The sequence below is a fragment of the Patella vulgata genome, chromosome 6 (assembly GCF_932274485.2).
Source record: "Patella vulgata chromosome 6, xgPatVulg1.2, whole genome shotgun sequence".
Taxonomy (NCBI): Eukaryota; Metazoa; Mollusca; class Gastropoda; family Patellidae; genus Patella; species Patella vulgata.
Window position 1 is genome coordinate 19,590,395 of NC_065884.2, and position 22,219 is coordinate 19,612,613.

The following is a 22,219-nucleotide window of genomic DNA, read 5'->3' on the forward strand; positions in this document are numbered from 1 at the left end:
ACTGTGTGGGGTGTTAGGAGGATCGTCATTCTACAAATGGGTCGACTCTTGTAAACATATTAAGGATTCCTCGCTAAATGATATTATTTGACCCACACTATTGCCATTCTTCGATGACCTGCCAAAGAAAGGTAATAAATGGTATTATACGAAATCGAAGTGGCTAGGACCTATATATCAACCAACATAAGTTTTGTTCCATTTAATTGAACCGTGTTTTATTCTGATTTATTTAAATTCTCATTCACGATTCTGACACTGAACTTCAATAACAAAAATTAATTTATTGTACAATTGTTAGACGGTCTTTATACATTGCACTTTTTGCAAATTATTTACAGCACATTTAATCAAAAAGAACGACTAAATTAATTACACACACGTATATTTTATATATATCATATATATGTTAGAGTATACGAGGACACCAAACACATTAATAGCACTATAAATCTAATACAGTTTTTACTACTTTTTCCCGTCGTGTTTAAACCATTTAAATCAGAACGTAAATTTGGCGTTCGGGCTAAAATGTCTTTTGGACCATTACACAAGTCTGTAGCACAAGCACACATATTCATGACGTCATTAAAAATGCAGTCCATCCTGCCTCCGTGCGGTTCTCCGGTACACGTGTAAACTGTAAACTGACCTGAAAAATGGGAAGGAAACAATTTAGTTTAGTTGCTTTTAGAAACATATGTTTTGAATTTATTGCTAAATGGCTTCCTATTTTTAATTTATCACTTAGTAGCCTGTACAGTGATATTCAGATAGCCCGGTAATAATTTTAAATAAAAGCCATCATTAAAATTCTTGTAACATGAATGTTCTTGTAAAATGAAAAGTAATAGTCTAGTAGTTATTGCATGAAAACCGCATCATAATACACAATAACCAAATAGAAACCCAGAAGACGAAATGATAATGGGGTTTAGCGCCCCACTTTCCTGCACCAAACGGGTCAATGAAGACGGGTATATAGGCCATGCAGTGTTCTGCGAGGGAAATTTTATCAGTGCAGTGTCACTCTTCGTCGCATTTTTGACATATCAACGTGCACGCCAACTTGTAGGCCGGACCTCGGTTTTCGTCACATTCGAACGATCAGACGCTAGTCCTCCGTCCTGCAACCATGGAAAGAGGGAAACAACTCCGGAATACCCCAGGAACTTTCTCGGCAAACACAGGGAATGAATCCTGAATCTTCTGGTTACTCACTGTTCCGTCGTGACCCACATTCAGACGAATCCATGGCAAAACACATAGCACACACATGGTCAGTAATAAATATACTCTTCAAAAAAGTAGGGAATATTGAAATGCAAATACCTATGCAAGTTGTGATATGATAAATCGTTATGGACACTTGACATGCTTTGAGAGTATGTTCACAGATGAAGAACTTTTCGCTCCAACAGAACCACTGAGCTACATGTGCGACACGCAATAGCGCCATACACATGGGAGGAGTTCATTGTCAAATTTGACACTTCAAGGAAGGGTTGATGAAAACTGCCGCTTGCTGGTTTATCCCATCCATGTTTGCTTTCCTATCGGTTCTTGCATAAGATTTACTGTTTAGCGTATCTTTGCTTTAGTGTGTTACGTTTAATTTGATCGGGAGACGTGTTCGTCGACGTCAACGTCAATCGACAACACTGCAAGAATTGACCGTGGCACTGCAAGAGGAGTGGGTCAGATTGCCCCAAATCGTGATTGGACAGTTGATTAGGACCACGACGAATTGCTGCATGTCTGAGGATTGGTGGAGCAATTACTCATTATAAAGACAAAAAATCAAAAACGTCCATTTTCACTTTTGACAGTGTATCTCTTTGCGGGTGAAATGGGGCTGTTAGATAAGCCGCACATATGAACTGTTTATGTTCATGTGTAGGCAATTGGCATGTTATTTACATCCACGGGTTACCTCAACAGCAGTGCATTTCCGCAGTTTTGTATTGTTTCTGAATATCCCCTAGTTTTTTTAAGAGTATATATATTTTTTAATTTGGATATTTGTTTCGTCGTAGTTTTAGTGTAGTTATGGTCGTTACCAAATTGATGAGGGTGATAATTGATGATGACAAATGAAATGAAATGAGGTTTAACGTCCTAATGTTCTGCACCGGCTTGGCTAGTGAGAACGGGCAAACGCTATTAGGAAATTTTGCCCGGACAGCAGTACTACGACTTACTCTTATTTCGAATTACAACTGTCAAGGGTTTATTTAAGTGCACACCAATGTGTACACGGGACCTCGGGGTTTCGTCCCATCCGAACGACAATACATTGTCCCCTGCCAGGCCCCCGTCCTGCATCGCTGTCAAGGGGGATATCAAGGTGAACTTTCTCGGTCAACACAGGGATCGAACAGAGGACCTCCATGTTAGCCAGCCAACGTCTTACTCACTGAGCCAATGGCTCCCCAGATAATGACAAAAATAATGGTCTCGTCGATGATGACGATATGAATGATACACATATAAGGTTGGAGCCCGAGCCTTATGGACTGGCCATGGCTACAAAAACATAATGAAATTTGACATTTATTTCAATGAATCTATACAGCTACAGTCAAAGGTGTGAACATTATATTCCTGATCTTGACTAGAGAGAGAGAAAGAGAAATGGGGTTTAACGTCCACTCGACACAAACTAGGTCATTTTGGGACTAACGTGTGGTTTAATTTTATTTCAATAATTCGCTTTCGCGTAGGGGTCTTTTGCAGTGGAGGGAAACCGGAGGACCCGGAGAAAACCCACGAGGTTGGACAGGCGATCCTACTCCTTGTCACGTACAACCGGGGATTCGAAACCACGCCAGTTGACTCAATGACAAGCCTTATGATACAGCGCGCACGTGCTAACCATTCGGCCATCCAACCCCCCCTTCTTGACTAGAACAAATTAAATAATCAAATTGTGTTGAGCGGACGTTAACCCACATTTCATCCCTTCCTTCCTCAAAGGACAAAACATAAACTTTATCAAGTTTCTCTTTACTTATTTTCAAAGCAATAGTATTGAATCCTATATATTTGGTACTCTTATATCAAGATGAGATAATGTTTCTGTTATGACATATAAATCAGACTAACATAAAGCCCATACATCAAAAGAGTATCTGGATAACAAGATATGGGAACCAAGATGTCTACCAGTCCAGGTGGTCAACAGATTATCAATATGATTACATGAACACATGGTGATCTGGTCAGTTTATCTCCAGAAACACATCTTCTAACTCGACTTTTATTGCTATAATGATTGGTCAGTTCTGAAACAGACTTTCTATAACATGACACCCTAACTCCATTTACATTGGCAATAATAATTGGGTCAGTTGAATAGATTTCCGTTTTCAATGATTTAAAATTGGACAGAAACGTTCAATTTCTGTCACCTCATACTTTATTCATTAAAGTTGCCCAACCTGATCCTGTAATTTTCTGACAATACATAGACAGAAATGAGTTATTTGTCAGCAGTCAGCTAACGCTCTGAGATAGACATGAAAAAATCATTAGAACGGAAATGTAACTTGAGGTGGCCATAACTTATTTTAGGACTGACCGATTTTGATATTTTGGGGCCATTATTAATGTCCACTCAACACAAACAAGATCATTTCGGTTCAAACGAGAAAACCAATGAGGTTACGCAGGCATCATGACACCCTAGAAGGGTGGGTTCGAAACCATACCATTTTTAAAACTCAATGACAGACCCTATGTTCCAAAGTGAACGCTTTACACCCGCCTCTACCCTTCTCCTCATGGGGAGAATCATATGAAGTATAACTTTGGCCGTAATATGTACTGGGTACTAGAGAGTGGAAAGGACGCGTATTCCACTGGGAACGAAAAGAATTAAATCAATTTTTTTTTTGTTTTTTTTTTTTTGTTTGTTCCGACGTTGTGAATGACGTTGTATTACGTTATATCTAATATCTATCAACACCTGCAGAAATTAGGGAGAAAAACCTCTAATAATAACTATTAACTTGTATTAACCTATAATCTTAACCTGATTAATAATTTATACAACTGGTATTTATCAACCAACTGTTTTATATACACGGAATAAAGTGGGCTTCATAACACATTAAATTTTTTTTTAGCAATATTAGAGAATGGCGATTGCCAAACCAAAAAACAGTAAATGCCACTTTCCTCTCAGCCAATCATTAGACATTATGGAATATTTTTGACAGTGAATACAAATTTAGAGATATTTTGTCCAGACTAAAATTGTTGTAATTCATAGAAGGTATAGACTGTTAGGCTAGGATGATTGGGACTAGAGCATGTTATTTGACCATTTAAGTAAATTTAAACCGGTTTCATCTTGTTTTCCTAAATATTATAACTATCTTATATTCAGTGTACCCCCCCCCCCCCCGCACTCAAAATCGGAACTCTGGTCTACTGCAAGCAAAGTGATTTACATGAAATAAACCATTCCAAAAATCGGCATGCGACTCAGAAGACTAAACATAAAATATCTGTGTTTCAGTAATGGATTGGCTGCCAATTTGTCTCAGATATGTTTACAGTTGAATACGAGCAGGATTAACTTAAACATGCATTATGCAAGAGCTAAATCTGATTATTGCAAGTCTTAATTTAGGCTTCAGATGTTATAGAAATTATAAATTAGATCTTTATTTAAACAACAAGATCAAATCAACTCTGTAGACCCACGGATGGCTCGGCTACAGCTCGGATTTAAATAGGATTTCACTAATTGATTAATTCAGATAAGGGGTAACCTGATGAAAATACCTCTGTTAGATCGAGGCTAAATGATAGAGTGTACTTAGCGAGGCCGCTGTAAAGCGTTTCCGTATGCCATTGAAAACTTTACTTGATAATCGAGATATGTAGGTGGAGTTAACGCCTGTCAATCAAACGATCAGCGAAGGTGTAGACACAATTCGCTACCATTTCTAGGCAAATATTACAACGATGATAACTATGTTCAGAATAAAGTAATTATACTGAATTTTTCAATATATTCTTCTTTCATCATCTTCTTTTGAACTGTAATAGCAAGAATGGCCAACTCTCTATAAAAATCTCCCATAATGTATCTTTAACTTTAGACGAATGCACGGCGAAGTGATAGTGATAGCGCCACTTTAAAGCGCAATACCATATACTGCTGTTTTTGTAAGATTTACTGATATATGAAAGCAATTAAATACCTAATCACTCAAATCCCTCAGTAAAGATTTTTAGTACAAGAACAAACGTTAGCTTTAATAAACGTCTGTAATATTGTAATCTCGGACTGGAATTCTCTGATGAATACCAGAGTTAATAATCATTTCCGTTTCTTGTGGATTTTTACTTGGGTTATAGTATAATATATTCCAGATTTATATCAAACGTTGAATTATTCAATGTTTGGCATTCCGACAATAAACTTCTAAGATAAGCATAATAAAATAATTTGATTATTTTTCGTGTATCTGAATGTGATTTAAATCAGTGGATTTGAATATATTCGAAATCCTGATTTACCAATGCAAAAACTTTAAAAGATTGATTGAAATTGTTATTCCGTTGATTGCGACAGGGAGGTAAGGCACTAGTTGTTCAAGTCTATATTTTTAAGGCGTATGAATCGGTAATCAGAACTACTTTATGCATGGAAGAACATACGTGATAAAGATATAAGCTGATTCGTGTCTTATGCCTGATTTAAGACGGATTCAGATTATTATTGTCAATTATTGTAGCAATTTTATTAAACATTTCAGTCAGTCAGCTTCTATTTACAAACATATTTATCGATGCATAATCTACCTGACGACCCCGTATACATCTGGAGTGCCCCGGGGAAGAACGATCTAAGTCACCTTTTCAATGAACCCCAGTTAATGGCGCCATCTGGTAGAAAATTGTATAAACTTTCTGTGGACCAATCAATTTCAGGTAAAAACGATCGGAGTTACATAGAACCAAGGCCCTTCTGAAATAGCCTCCCGGACAAATACATTATTTGACCTTAATCTGGCTGAAAAGTGGAAGTCAGTTGTTGCTGGTAATTATGATTCGTATTAAACATCACTTTGAAGTTGTAATTAAACCCACTAGTAGTTCTGTTCGTGTCAAGCATTCTCGTCCAAAAGTCTGTTTTGCCTTTTATGTGAAAAGACAAAAATGTGACTTAGATCGTTATTCCCCTGGACTCTTCATCTGTGTTAGTTATTGCTTTTCCTACACTTATCCATCAACAGCAGGCTGATTACATTTGATTGTTTGGAAAAAGGCCCATCTAAATTATCAACATCCCGCAGTTCTTTATTTATGAAACGCAAGTCTTTGATGAGTATAAATAATAAAGAAGATTTTGCGCCCATTTTCATTTGAAGATTTCTCCGCAGTAAAATATTTTATTGAAAATATCTTCAACCACTTGCCTGATACTTTGTCTCAAGCCTAGGTGGATGCCATGACAACACTGTGCACATTCTGATACATGACCATTTGAAGACTGCCCTAATCTACGCAATATGCTAAGCAATATTACCCAAATATTTACCAAATGACCAGATTCTTTGGCCCGAGGACACCCATCAAAGAGAATTCAGTGAAAAGTTTCGACGAAGAAGACACTCACTTGACGAGATATTTAAACAGTGACCACGACAGTCGTGTATGTAGGCCTGAGGTCGTGCTTTTAGATCTTCTATATCACACGTTTTCCCGCCATCTTCTCCACATCTATAACATAAAACTTGCGACGGATTTTGATTATTAGGAATAGTGCTGCCATCTAGGATATTGTCTTGACCCTTATTTCCGGAACCATCCGTACTAAAATCAAACATGGCTGCCAAATCGTCGTAGTTGATATTATCACCAGAACCTGAAAGAACAAATATATTGAAAGGATATTTTAATAACATTGACCAAATCGATCCTATACTTAAGTCTTATGGGCGAAATGAACAGAATCAGGCCATAGAGAGTTTATTCTAGAGGCTACAATTTTTTTCTGATTTAGATGAAATTTAAAATATATTTTCAGGATCAAAAAGATCTCGGACGAGATTCAGTTTGGTGCCCATCGGACCTCCTGATTTGGAGTTATTCCCCTTTTTTGAAAACCTTGTTAATCGCGATAGAGGCTATAGTTTGGTTTGAATCATTGGGTCCACACTGATCAGCAGTGAATATTCGCTAGGCCTCTACAATCACTGATAAGGATGACATCAATGCGACTTAATGAGTCTCAAATATTGACTTTTTTCCACCGACAAATTAAATTCTAAAACAATTTTTGATGTATTAGAAAAATAAATAAAGACGTATGACGTATTTGTAGATAAAAATTATTTTCTATTTAGTGTAAATGGGTATTAAAATGATTAAAGGGCAGCATTCTGCCCGAAGCAGTAACGTCTTATGTAAACAATGCACGCGCCATTCAGCCAATGATTGTCGCCGCGTGCTGTGACGACACGTGTTAAGGGAGTCATCTTTTACAGAGATATTAGAGAAGACTCGTAATTCTCTGTGAAACAGATTGCATTGGGTCATGACTCCACCATGAGAGGATGAATCCTGTTGATAATCAGGTTTCTTCGGCCTTTCGCCTCTTAGCCAAAAACATTGTGAAGGTGATAGATGGTTAGAGTTTTTAACAAATCTGTTTCAAATTTGGTCCATGAGAGGACGAACACTATCAATATTCACCGCCCCGCAACCTTTTGTTCCAGAATTACCCCCATTTGCTAAAAAACGTTGTGAACGGAATAGAGGCTACAGTTTTTAACAGTTTTGTTTTCAAATTCCATTTGAAGCAATGGGACAATGAGAGAATGAGGAACCCTACAGATTTTCCCCAATGCCCCGTCCACCTCTTGGAAAATATGGCAACCGCTTGTTGACCGAGTTTCTAGAAGGGAGAGGAAACCAGAATACCCAGAAAAAAGTCACGAGGTTAGGCCTACTCCTTTGTAAAGCACTAAACCCAATTATATGGAGGATTAAAGTGACTGCCCCATAACATAAATATCATATTCATCAAGAGAAAAATCACATTATTGTTTCGAGTACTTGAAAGGGAACGTTCCTTTAAACAATGAAAATAATCTATTAGACTAAAGATGCAATTCATTAGCCAATTTCAAACAAACGTGTCGTCTGAAGGCGTCATGAGTCTAACAAACGGCTTATCTGTAATAGACTTTAACTAGAATAAAGTGAGTACGGTTATATTGTATATTTTCAACAAAAGATGGAGAAATCGATCATTGTGAAACCCTAGAAAAACTGGTGCTCCAATAATTTATTAAAGAAAGTCTATATACATCTATTGACAGGAGATGTATTACATAAAGTACTTCCCTAAGACATGCAATATTACAGCACAATTTACTGCTTTTATTGCAAATAGCGGAACTTCAAACATACAGGAAGCCATGTGAGAATGTGTTTCTATACAAATTTGTTGGGAAGTTAAAATACGTATTATGTCCAAAAGGGTTCATGTTGTTACTTTATTCCTTCTGACAAACAACTTAAAAAAAAAAAATAAAGAAGGCATCATTATCTCAAAGCCTCCAAACAACATTAAACCCAAACATTATGCACTAGCTAACAAGATTGTGGCGGAAGTAATCGTTAGCATAATAATGAGTAGAAATGTTTTCAGCTGAAGCTGAATTTTGTTTCCTCATCGGTGAATGTCAATTAGTAGTGTCATCATGTTTTAAAGTGATTTATGCCGGGGTAAAGTTAGATACTCCAATTGTTTTGCATAGTTGGACAGTATTTTTTATCAGATTCACACCTACATTACTTATGTTAAACACTAAAGCTCTGCACAGTTGTGGGGTGTGGGGTTGGGGGGTCAACATTTGTCTTGCTCAGCCATATACACATAAAAATTCTCTCTGCGGCCCTGATGATAAATGTTATAGCGTGTACAGTTGTTCAAAAGAGTGCTAATAAGATTCAACATAATATAAGAACATGGCTAAGTATCCTTCAGTCAGTCAATTTAATCCATCAATGGATGATTTTGACATATTGTCAATAAATACATGTCTGTAAGAAATCTTTATTGATATTTTATTAGGAAGCGATACCATCATACATTTATCTACAACGGAATTGCTCAACTGAAAAAAACTGTTTTCTTTGACTTACAGAACATCTACCCGCGCAACCATATCAATCCCAATTCCGCCAACAAAACCCCATCATAATCCCAATTCCGCCAACAAAACCCCATCATGCCCAGCTTCCTATTCTAAGCTAAAAAAAAAAAGTCTCGAGAACTAATAACAAATATATATATTTTATTGTAAATGAAATGTGTTTTATTGTCTTACGTTTCGGCACCAACCGTGCTGCCGAAGACGGACTAACGCTATGCAGTGTGTTATACAGGAAATTTTGCCCTGGCAGCGGTGTTTCCGCCTACTTTTCATTGAATTAAAACTAGAATGATTTCTGAAGTGCTAGATGCTGTTACTTGCTAGACCCCATCACATACACAGCTGACATAGGGAAACCAGACTGGAAAATCCCGAGGAAACTTCACGGACAGCACGGGACAGGGGCGGGTCCAGGATTTTCAGATAGGAGAGGGGGGCGTACTGCCCCCACTTGGGAGTGCGAAGCCCGGCCCTCGGTGGGCGGACTGACATAAGAACACAGGGACCGCCAATTTCTCGTACGACGGGGATCACTACCATTTTTAAGTATTTTTGTTCTCCTTTCCCGCGAGAATATATGGGGCAAAAATTGTTTGCCACCGCAAAACATGGGGGAGGGGGGGCGTCCGGCCATCAGTGGATTTTTTCACGCAATGACAAATTTGGTTTCACGCAATACATCAGGATATCTTCCTTTAAATACCAGAGTATCTATTTATAAATACTTGTATAAGAATATATAAGTTGGCTTCCCATGTAGCAATGATATAAATAGCGGAAGAAATTAGAATTAATGAGCTTATCATGAAACGAGATAAATGATATAAAATATTTATACAGAAATTACCCTCAGTGAGTAAACACAATTTAATTCATAGATCAAAGTTTGCAAAGGTCGTTAACTTGTTCAACATTTAACCGTCTAAACAAACAGATTATCAAAAATTTCGCGTCGGCTACATATGTGTTTGCAAATGTTGATTTTGAATAGTGTGTATAGTAGCTTCTTTGAAAAAAATGAAATAAAAGTTTGACGTCCCAATTTCCTGCGTTTCCACCTTTTCGCCTAGCCTTCACAGAAATCCAGCCCTCTATATTTCTATAGAAATAGTAAATAGATGGAAACTTAGTTATCTAGCTAAAGAATCTGAATAAAAAAATAACAAATTCCAATTTCGTTTCAGTTTATGTTTTATGATGTAATACTTTAGTGAAAAAGTCGCAAAACGTTACATTTGCTTTGCTATGCATTACCATTTCCCTGAAGATAATGATGTTGAATGCAGAAATTGCAGGGGAAGTTGTGTGTTAGTAAATATTGATGTATGGGTTAGGGTTAGCACTTTTGCATAATTTTATTTAAAATATCGGTCCACTCTGATTAAATAAAATTCAATATTAAACCACACACAAGCTGTTTATATCTGTTGTCTTGACGGCATGGACTGAAAACAACCTTCTGGTTTCATCGATCAGGGGTGGCGCATGCAGTGTCGACAAAGGAAGTGTGTTCTTATTTTTGAGATGGTAGAAAAAATCATCGAGTTTCCGTGTACAGATTTGTGGTGCATGTAAAACATCCCTTAGCAGTTGAAAAAGTAGACAGAAAGGTCGAAGTACGACCTCCACCCCACCCGATCCACTTTGCATAGGTTACATAGGTAACCACTGAAATAAAATGATTTAAGTAAAGTTTCGACGCGGTGTTAAATCACATTCCATTCCATTGCCACTAGTTGTCCTTTTAAACCCTACAATATGGTTTGTGTTAATTTTTCACCAGGGTAGAATTGTTGTAATAATAACATGACATTTGTCTAAGTTTTTTTAAGAGCCCAATTAGCAACGAGCGTAACTTTCCCGCCATTAAACACTATACAGCTATATGGGACAATTTAACTTGGAATTAAACTAATGATACACCGCCTGAGGCTTATGATAAACTTCATAAAACACATTTGTCGTTCGCAAAATTTGAACCGAAGCTTAAAGAAGATTTTCCAGACAAATTGAGCTAGAGGGAAATTTGGTCTAAGATTATTATCATCTTAAAAGATGAACTGATGTATTCTGTAAAACCAAACCATTAATAAATCAGTCAACATGCTTTTATAACCTTCTTGGTTATAATTTGTTTTGAATAGAAAAAATATCTGGTCAAACGCGATGGCAGCCGGAAGGATATTTACTATATGAAAGTATTAACCCACACGTTGACTTTATTAACAGACGGCGTCGCAGTGGGTAAGGCGCTGGATCGCTAACCAGGAAATCTCTGTTTAGATCACGGTGTTGGCCACAGATCACTAAAGATTTGCCCATTGACTTTAATGTTAATTCTCGTCGCTTAGACCGGCTCTAACTTTTTCCCAAATTTTCGTTGGGTAGAATGCTTTCTACCACAGATGGAGCAACATGTGGCAACCTCTTGCCCAAAAGCACGTATGAGTTTCACCATGGAAAACTTGAGATACACAAGCTGGAAGTAGAGACAAGAAAACATGCAATTTTGGACCCTACATTTCAACCTAACCAACCTCTCAACTCTTGTATCCTTCCGCCTCAAAATCATGAATATTCACCAAAACCTGGCAGAAGATGTATTTTCAAACCCTTTTCTTAAATTCCACACCAAAAAGTCAACAAAAATAGCCATGCAAAAGGGGAAAAAAGGGAAAAGGAGAGAAAGACTAAAAATAACTTTCGCCGGGTGACGGCGTAGAAATATTTTGTGAGCTGTGGGTGACGGCGTAGAAATATTTTGTGAGCTGTGGGTGACGGCGTAGAAATATTTGATGAGCTGTGTCCTGTTGTTTGAGAATTTTCCCCAGGATATTCAAGCGTGGTTTCCCCTTGACAGTGGTGCAGGAAGTGGGGCGGCTGGTAAGGCCAGTGTCTAGGCATTAGTGTTGGACAAAGGACGTTGGTGTGCACAGTAAAGAACCCTTGACAGTTGAAATTCGATATAAGAAGTAGTTTGTAACGCTGCCCCCATAGCCCACTGTATGGCATTAACCCGGTGCAGAAAAGTGGGACGTTACATTTCAAAACTCGAGATAATCTGGGGGTTTGGATGGCCGAATTGTTAGCAAAGACGCACGCTGTATCACTCGGTCTGTCATTGAGTCACTGGCGTGGTTTCGATTACCCGGTTGTACGTGACAAGGAGTAGGATCGCCTTTCCAACCTCGTGGGTTTTCTCCGGATCCTTCGGTTTCCTCCCACTGCTAAAGACCCCTACGCGCAGGCGAATTGTTTAAATAAAAAAATTGAACCATGTGTTAGTCCCGAAATGACCTAGTTTGTGTCGAGTGCACGTTAAACCCCATCTCTCTCTCTCTCTCTCTCTCCAATCTAGTCGGTCCTGCGCTTCCCTAAACACAGCCTTGAATATGAATATAATAAACTCTGTGCATTATGAGGGTTTTTTTTTTATTCACATCACTGTTATAGTTGGCGTATCTACCTCCAAATTAAGATGAATATAGAAATTAACATAGAAGTGTACCGTATTTTATCTAGAAGAATTGGTGCTTGTGAATAATTTAAAAACTAATCAGAGTAAATTACCTCCTTGTGAAATATATAGAAATGTCCACACGTTTCCCTTAGATACAATCAATAGATTGGATAACATACATATTTTCAGTGGTCTGTATCCGTTGTAAGTTCTAACAGAAAGAAACTGTAGGTCATAACACTAATTTTTCTGAGATCCTTGAAGCATGTGATTAATACTGTAAGTCATGAGAGATCACGAGCTCGATTTTTATTTCTAATAATAGGCTATGTTCTAATCAACTTGATTCTTGATTCTTGACTATTTCCTGTTTTCATCGTCTGAAAGGTAGTTCTGGTTATAATTTGTGAAGGATGTCGTACATGAGACAGGGCTTACTGAGAACACTTGATACCATTTCTCAGTTATTTTAGAAAGTTCATATAACGTATTGAGTTAAAGAGAAATGAGGTTTGACGTCCACTCGACCCAGACTAGGCTATTTCAGGACTCACACATGGTTCAATTTTATTTCAATAATTCGCTTGCGCGTAGGGGTCTTTAGCGGTGGGAGAAAACCAGAGGACCCGGAGAAAACTCAGGAGGTTGGACAGGCGACCCTACTCCTTGTCACGTTCAAGCGGGGATTCGAAACCACGCCACTTGCCTCAATGACAGACCTCGTGATTTTACGCGCACGCGTTAAACCACTAGACCACCCAACCCACATATGACGTATTGAAAGGGGTAGTGTAGTTTAATCCTTCTAGAACAACTATTCCATTTCTCATCTGAGTTTACAGTTTACTCCTTTTAGAACTTCTATCCCATTCCTCATCTAAGTTTATGAAGCCTGTACACTTTTATTAAGCCCGATACCCACTGGCTTTAATAGAATAAAATTCGGTATCCATGGTGTAAAGATTTTCCTGTAGTTGGGTCGTCCACTACAATTGTTCGGACACCTAAATAATTGTTCTGCACGAGTGAAATTAATGTCCTTGGGTCGGAAGACAACCGCTGTTTTGAACGATCAAAATTTCGTTTGATCCAGCGCCCCCCCCCCCCATCAACAGATATTTCATTCAACTGATGCCAGTGATAATCGTGACTAATACTTTGTATCTAAATAGCCCAGTAATGGATCGTCCGAAATAGTGGCCGGTGTCTTGCACGAGGCAGGGTATGTTTAGTCCTCCTAGAACCATTAATACCATTTTTAAGGACAGGGAAAGCGACATAGCAATGCAGCTGAAACAATATATGCACTTTATATCAATAAACAGGAAAACAACTCTTTTGTATTACATGATCAGAGGGTTTGAACATTTTTGATAAATGACTCAACAATCATCTCTATATCTCCAGTCTGAATTTAATAAAAGTGTAAATCCAAGAATAGAATCATCTGATTCATTCTGACATCATATCTGTTATAGTTGATCATTTTATTATTACACCAAGACAAAACCATATCTAGACATGTTTTCAACTCTTCTAAAGTCGGTTTGTAAAATAGGTTAACAAATATCAGACAATCTTTTAGTAAAAATGATTGAAACTGACTAGACCAACTCACTGGAATCTGTCAAAAAAATCGTCTCCTTCGTCTGGGCCTTCCTTAGCCATAATGTGTGTTCTGGCAATTACAGATACGTGTATATAATCCGTCTGTCTGAATTGGGATAAGTCGTGTAATACTGACAATGGACCATCAACATGCAACGATATAAATTCTGATGTAAATGTCTCGTTATCACGTTATTAAGTTCATATGAAGATAGGTATAATTAGGTTTTGCCAATTACCCAAATTATCCTGGGGCATATATCTCATTAAACCAGATTGCTCAATTAAATATGGCAAGCGAGAACTGTTATCACCATCATTCTAACTGAAGGCGATTTTAATGTCTGTTTGTATACCGTATATCTTAAGTTTTAGTTAAAGGGACGAACTACCAGCGCATAAAGTAAAGATGGGATGAAATTTAACGGCTCGTTTATACTTTAGTTAGTTGGCTAGGTGTGCAGACAGAAGCGTTTCCGCCCACTGCCAAGAGACCATTTTACATGCACTGCCAATGTGGTACACGGGATCCCTGACTTCACCCCTAACAAAATACAGCAGGGATTTTAAAACAAACGTCATGTTTCCATTGATTCGAACCCGGAAATGGTTCCCGTCAATGGTTGCCAGTCCATTGTCCAGCTTCTGCGGTAGTGGGATTAAATCGCAGTACCTATATAAATGGCGAACCCTGTGATCTATATAAAGTTAATAAATATGTAATATCAAACGAGCCTCTTTTGAAAATATTTGGTTCCAAATTTATTCAGATACATCAATTCTAACTTAAGTTATGGCTACTTTAACCTTACGTTGATTTCTATTGATTTCAAATCCCAGTCTTTATTTCTCTGAGAGAAGTATAGTAATTATAATTCAACTATTTTTTCATACAGGTCAGCTTTCTTCGTGAAAATAGTACATTTTACTTTTGGACTATAGAAATGAAATGGGGTTTAACGTACTACTTTTTTGAATCCACCAAGCGTGAAGACGGGTTACGCATATGCAGTGTGATATAATGGAAAACTTTGCCCGAACATTCTATTCTTATTTCCAATTCCAATTATCAAGGGTTCTTTTATGCGCACGCCAACGTGTACACGGGATCTCGGTTTCCGCTCCATCGTGTTGAGATATATGATAACGTAACGAACTGGCTATCTGGCTTGCAGTGCCTTTAAAGATATAAAGTATAGTGTGGGTATAAACTACAAATATCGAAGTAATGTTGAATCAACTCAGACATTAATCATTACATCGACAGTGTCTTGATGCTTCATTACTTCCAAATTGTCCGGAGTGCCGAGTTCAATCGACAGCGTGAGGAGATATTTAGTTAAAACTCCCGTGATTATCGGCTGGTGTTATGATCGTTAGATTAACATTTTAATTGGTAGTCACATAATCTGAATGGTGTACTGCAGAGTTACGTTGTATTCGATATTTTCCTTTAAAGTTTTGATTAATATTTCATGAACTTTCTAGGGCCTTCTTTAAGTCATCTTGTGAATTTTTCATAGGAGTACTTTGGGTATTAATAAAACACCTGTCATTCTATCTGTGTCACTCGAGGTTAACATTTTAATCATGGGTCAAATAATTGGAATATCGGCATCTCATAAAATGGTGAATGTCGATATTTTCTTTTTCAGGATTTTGAACGTTTTCCAGTAAATTCTACCTTCTCCATCGGCTTCTTGGGGTACCAAAGGAATTTGAATGGTAGTCATTTGCACACAAAAGATAGTTTAGGAAACTTTTAACCAGAATATTATAATGAAACATACAGGGGAAACCCAACCACAAAATGTTCTTTAGGTCCATAAACTACAAAATGATACTGCGGGATAATTGCAAAGAGAACCCCAGGCAGAATAAACGGTACAGGAACACCGGATATGCGATCTTGCTATAAAGTTGATGAAAATGCCCTGTGCCCTTGGACATCCCGCGCCCGTAAGCCAAGACTAGCATGGATTGACGAAGTTCCAGAAGACGAAGGATCACCAAGTCGCTAACAGGAGGCTTTAGAGAGAATATTCCGACCCCATGGTACAACTAGATTTGGCTGATTTGATGATTCATCGGAATAACTGAATGATTTTTAAAGCAGAGTAAAGTATGATTAGTAGAAACGTGTTGAACTAGATTGATTGTACACTGACATGAAGTCGGGTTGTACGTTTGATCTATCCAGCACCTTATCTCATGCTTCCTATTGATTAGCCTGGGGATAGAGCCTCCATGTGTTTTACCGCGCAAGGAACCAATATAATTATTGACGGATCATTTCTCTTATTTAGACTCACAAATCAATGAGGACCAATATAGGATTTCCGTCAAGTAATTACCGTGATGCTGTCATTTCTAAACGTTTTCAATAAACAAACGGTGCAGTAGCAGCAGATTTCAGCACATCATTGTGTAGTATTGATTCTCTGTAATAACCTAAGATTGGATTTCTGCCCAGCACAAATTGTTTCGCTGTTATATATATTTTTTCATGTCGGAAGTTGTTTTTTTGTAAATACTTTTGTATTATTTCTAACGCATTTATCTTGTTTGATAGATTTAACACAAAAAATACAGTGCTTTTGCTTTTACAAACATGTAAACGGATGATGTGCGTTTTTTTTCCTTTACAAATAAACAATGTGGCAAAACTGGCCATCAATTCATGATGACAAAAAACACACAGAGCACTAAATTCAAATGCTATTAATGGATACGAGTGCATGAAAACACCGACTGTACAACGATTAGCAGCAGTTAGCACCTTTTTACATTTTTGTGGATTTATCAGCTTTAACCAAAACCTTTGTAGATCTGCATCGTTTTTCCTGGCCCATTTCCCTTGTTCACAATGATTTATATGACAACTATTTGTTGCATAAATATTATAAAAATGGAACAACTGATTGAACAAATACTCCTTTGATCCACCTTTCTCTGCAGAAAGTCACAAATACAACTTTGCGACTACAACCATCATTGTGTCGTATTTTTGTGGTGGAAAGAGTCTTGCTAGAAATTGTAATGGTCCTAATGAAATTTGTTGGTCGACACTGGAGGAAGTTAAAGAGAAAGGGACAATATACAAATATTTCCTTTCTCTCCTTTATTATTTACTAGCGGTTGACCCGGCGTAGCACAGCTATATCCATGAACCGGAAGTGGTAGGCCATCGCCACCAGGCCTTGTTACTTCCCGGTCCGAGCTACTCCAATACACCACATTTCAGCCTCGGGACAGCCATAGTATTAGTATGGATTTGGAACCGCGGTGGCTCAGCGAGTACGCGGTAAGGTCTCGGGTTCGCCCCCGGTGTTGGTCGAAAAAGTTCCTCGGGATTTTCCAGCGTGGTTTGCTCTTGTCAGCAGTGCAAGACGGATGGTCTGACAAGGGCAGTGTCTAGTCGTTCGGATGGGACGCAAAACAGTCGTACCTTGTACACGTTGGCCTACACTTAAAAGAACCCTTGCCAGTTGGGATTCGAAATAAGAGTAGGTTGTAGTGCCGCTGTCCGGGCAAAATGTCTCTCATAGCACATTGTATGGTGTATTACAGTCTTTATTAGTCCAGTCGGTGTAGAATAGTAGGACTTAAACCCCATTTCATTTCCATTAGCCAATTAACTAAGCTCACCCATATATGAATAAAGGATAGACCCTGGTTATAAAATCTTAGACCAAATCTAAGGTCCAACCCACCGGGGGTCGTTCACGTCAAAAGTAAAATATGCTCTATTTTATTGCAATATTTATTTAAGCACTGTAAAAATAAACATCCATGGAAAATGATCTGAATTGTAGGAAAAGACAGCAGATTTATTATTACTTTATTGGTTTAATACACATAAAGATGGTTGTGTGAAATCTAATAGAAATCAATGTAAACTTTAAATGGCTACAACTCCATGCTGTCAGAATTGCTTGATTTGAATGATTTTTGGAACAGGCCATTTTCTAAAAAAAAAACGTACGTTTGATAGAATATGATCTTAAACTCTATAATCTTTATTCTGACAAGTTGGGGCTTCAAGAATTTAATCAAATCTGCTGTTTTTATTCTGATTCAGATTTTAGAATTATGGATATCTCGTGTTTTTATTGTATGATGTAATGTGAGTAAATAAGTCGTTTATAGATTGTCATGAAATAATGATTATCGAAGTTTATATTTAGCAAGACAACATATAGATTTTTAACTCTGTAAGAATTGGTCTGACTCTAACCTTATTTATTTTAGGCATGGCGGTTTTCAAATCTGAATTTCCATAATAAAGAATACAAACTGTAATGCTATTAGTAAGAAAATGTTTGAGTTTAAGTTAAAACGATCAAGTATTTAAAAAAAAACAAAAAAACTTTCTAACCACTCGATGTCCTACCGCTGTTGGCATTTCAAATACATATATTTTTTTATAATCTGTGAACCGTGAGAAAATTTTCCTTAGTCTAGATAGTTATGCATGACAATGGACACAATGAGATAATTCTCATCACTGTTAAAGTTAAAGATCAAAAATTACACAGAATCTGACTATGTACAAACACCAATTACCAATATTAACTCCTTCATTTGCAAATATTACCAACATTCGTCTCTGTGCATTCAATTAAAGTCTCTTTGTGTAAATAAGTAATTGTGACTCAAGAGAAACACAACATACGATTTTACGAAAAACGAATTTTAGTCCTTCATTTGTAAATATTATCAATGGTTTTCTAAAAATCTTTGATCTGGGTATTCAATTAAAGTCCATATCACGCAATTAAAAACCATTTACGATTTTACACCTTCATTTGTAAATTTTTTCAATGGTCTTCCAATTATTCCTGATCATACGTATTCAAACACTTTGTACATAAGTAAGTAATTATAAGTAAGTTTTTCCACACAGTTAAAAAAAACATTTACGATTTTACGAAAACATAAGTTTACTCCTTAATTTATAAATTATATCTATGGTCTTTCAATTATCCTTGATCTACGTATTCAATGAAAGTCCGTCTATGTACCCAAGTAAGTAATTGAGATTCTGTATTATTGTGTACAATATTATCAGTTGGTATCCTGGCAATTAAAAACCCTTTACGTTTAAACACAATGGAAGATTACGATGAAAACTAAGGTATCTTACCTTCTGTGAAAGCTCTGTGAATCAGACACATTACAAATAACAACAACCTGTTGCCCATATCGCTTCAACTTAATCCATGAAAACACGTAGATAAAAACTTAATGATCCTTGCGTTAGTCTGCTTGGTTGATCAAATAGGGTTAAATCATCTCAACAAATTTTGAGAATCATTCACCCCCATTATGGCGTAATGATGGGTTAGTTAGGTTTATGAAGTCGAACGGCTGCAGTACGTGTAGTGAAATCGACAGCCCATCTCTGTCTCGTTGACTGAGGCCAGGCTGAATATTGTTAACTGTTTTACGCTGCTAACAGTCTTTGTCCCATTCTACCATCATACAATATTATAACACCACAGTTAACTATATACATATGGGTGTGAGATATGCGTAAACACAAAACATTCTACACCCAGTCACCAACTGATCTAGACAATAAATACGTAAAGAGCCACTGGAGGGTAGGAGGCGTGGAATGTACCAAAGGGTGGAGTTAATTAGCCAAGTCATGGTGTGTCTGGCTATTTTACAAATTTCGAGAACCGTTTTGGTAAATCTGGAATCTTTCGAGAGAGTCTATTTCCTCTGAATCTTTTACTTTGGAAATAGATTATAATTAGTCAAGAAAAATACCAAGCACCAAATTAGTGTTGCATCTTTATGTACATGGCATTTTATCCATACTTATTATTGTGATCCTCTGATCCAAATATGTCATTCAGGCACAAACAGTAACACCCTCCCATAAATTATTTCAAAATGAACATTCCCCCATCCCATCAATGAAGTTCTCATACAAAAGGTACACCCATTAAAAACATCAGATGCCTAAGGTCCCCATAGTCCTCGCAGTGGTTCGTTTGATTAGAGCTAATCCCACTTAACACTGCTGTAATGGAGGCAAATTTCTGTTCAAAATTATGACTGGTCAATAGTCCGATTAACAACCAATAACATTACACTTTGAACAGAGCTCCAAATTGGACCAAATATGTTTACATAACGTTACGTCATAACTCACGAATTTATTTTGCCCAATTAACCAGTGTATAGCAGAATATTGCAGAAAAATTAATTGCGTGACAAACGAGGCTATCAATACGGATACAATATAAACAATACTGTTTGGAGACGAACAATACTTTCACCGTTTTTAATACCTTAAATCACTGTCTAGAGTTGTAGGAAAGACCCCAGATTAAACTAAGGGCTGTAATGTTGCTGCACTTGGGATATATTTGATTGAACGGAATAGACACACTCCCTCAAAAGCTCAAGTATCAGATGCCAATCCAGCAATGGCCAGAGAGGGATTTCTCGGGCCATTGCTTCGGGAATATGAAAGTCCCCTGCTGAGGACGTCACCTAGCCGTGGTGCCCCTTTGGTTAAAATTCCTTAGATACCCATATTAAATAAACAAAGACAACTCAATTCCCATTCATGAAGTTCACTTAAACTGGCTACCTTTTTTTAAAAGATAATTTCACATTATCTAAGTTACTCCGTAAGATAATTTCACATAGCTAAGGTACCTTTAGATAATTTCAGATAACCACAGTACCCCATTAGATAGGTTTACATAGCTATGTAACCCATTAGATAATTTCAGATAACCACAGTACCCCATGAGATAGGTTTACATAGCTATGACATCCATAAGATATGTTCAAACAGAGCTAAGGTACCCCATTAGATAAGTTAAGATAACCACAGTACCCCATGAGATAGGTTTACATAGCTATGACCTCCATAAGATATGTTCAAACATAGCTGTGTATCCCATTAGATAAGTTCAGATAACCACAGTACACCATGAGGTTTACATAGCTATGGCATCCCTAAGATATGTTCAAATAGGTCTAAGGTACCCCATTAGATAAGTTCACATAGCTGGGTATCACATTAGATAAGTTCACATAGCTGGGGCATCACATTAGATAAGTTCACATACCCGGGGTATCACATTAGATAACTTCTCCCATTAGATACGTTACCTCATTAAATAATTTCACGTAACCAAGGCACCCATTAGATAAGTTCACATAACGATGCCAGGTACCCCATTTAACTTGTCATAAATCTAAAGATTTGTTTTAATTTGGTATTTTGCCATGCCTAATATATACCTAGACATTCTAAAATAAAGCGAACATTGGAACAGTGTAAATTCTTCTGAAAACCACTCCTTCATATGGCTGGCTACCAAGAACAATCTACACCAACTAGGTTCGTTTGGTCATGCAATAATCCCCATATATTCATTCATTTTAAATACTGAATGTCTATCTAAAATGGTCTAAAATTGCTGATTTATATGTTATCGCTGTTGAGTTAAATATCTTTAGAAACCATTTTATCTAAATTTTATTGAATTTGTTGCTGAAATAATATTTATTTCTTCATTTGGTGATAATGTATTAGGTGGTGAAGACTTGCTGCAGGACGGAAAAGTCTAGTTTCAATTAGTCTGAAGTAGTTCGACGCCAATAGATTTATAGTAGGTATTTATGGGGTAAAGGCCATATATGGTCATTGACAGCGTCTGGAATTATAGTGAGAAATAAAATTTGTAATCAGTGTATATTGAATGTGCTAAGAACTTTCTTTCTGAAGGAAAATAAGCCTTAGTAACCATTCTGTTAAAGAGGTTAGCAGACGACAACACCTACCTGAGAGCACTTTACTTTGGATACACGGTGTAAGAAAATGGTTCGACAAAACACAGAACAGACAGACAGAGTGAGAGGAATTAAAGCCCACTCGACACAAACTATGTCATTTCGGGACCAATATATGCTTCAATTGCATTTCACCTCCTGTATT

General features: G+C 37.2%; 1 long non-coding RNA gene across 1 annotated transcript; it reads right to left on the reverse strand.

Moving 5' to 3' along the window:
- Positions 1-264: 264 nt before the first annotated feature.
- Positions 265-19,812, reverse strand: LOC126824729 (uncharacterized). The gene is made up of 3 exons (XR_007681616.2): positions 19,397-19,812; positions 6,635-6,883; positions 265-652 (listed from the first exon to the last, which is right to left on the reverse strand). It is a non-coding gene; the product is annotated as an uncharacterized LOC126824729 (long non-coding RNA).
- Between the last annotated feature and the right edge of the window lie 2,407 nt (positions 19,813-22,219).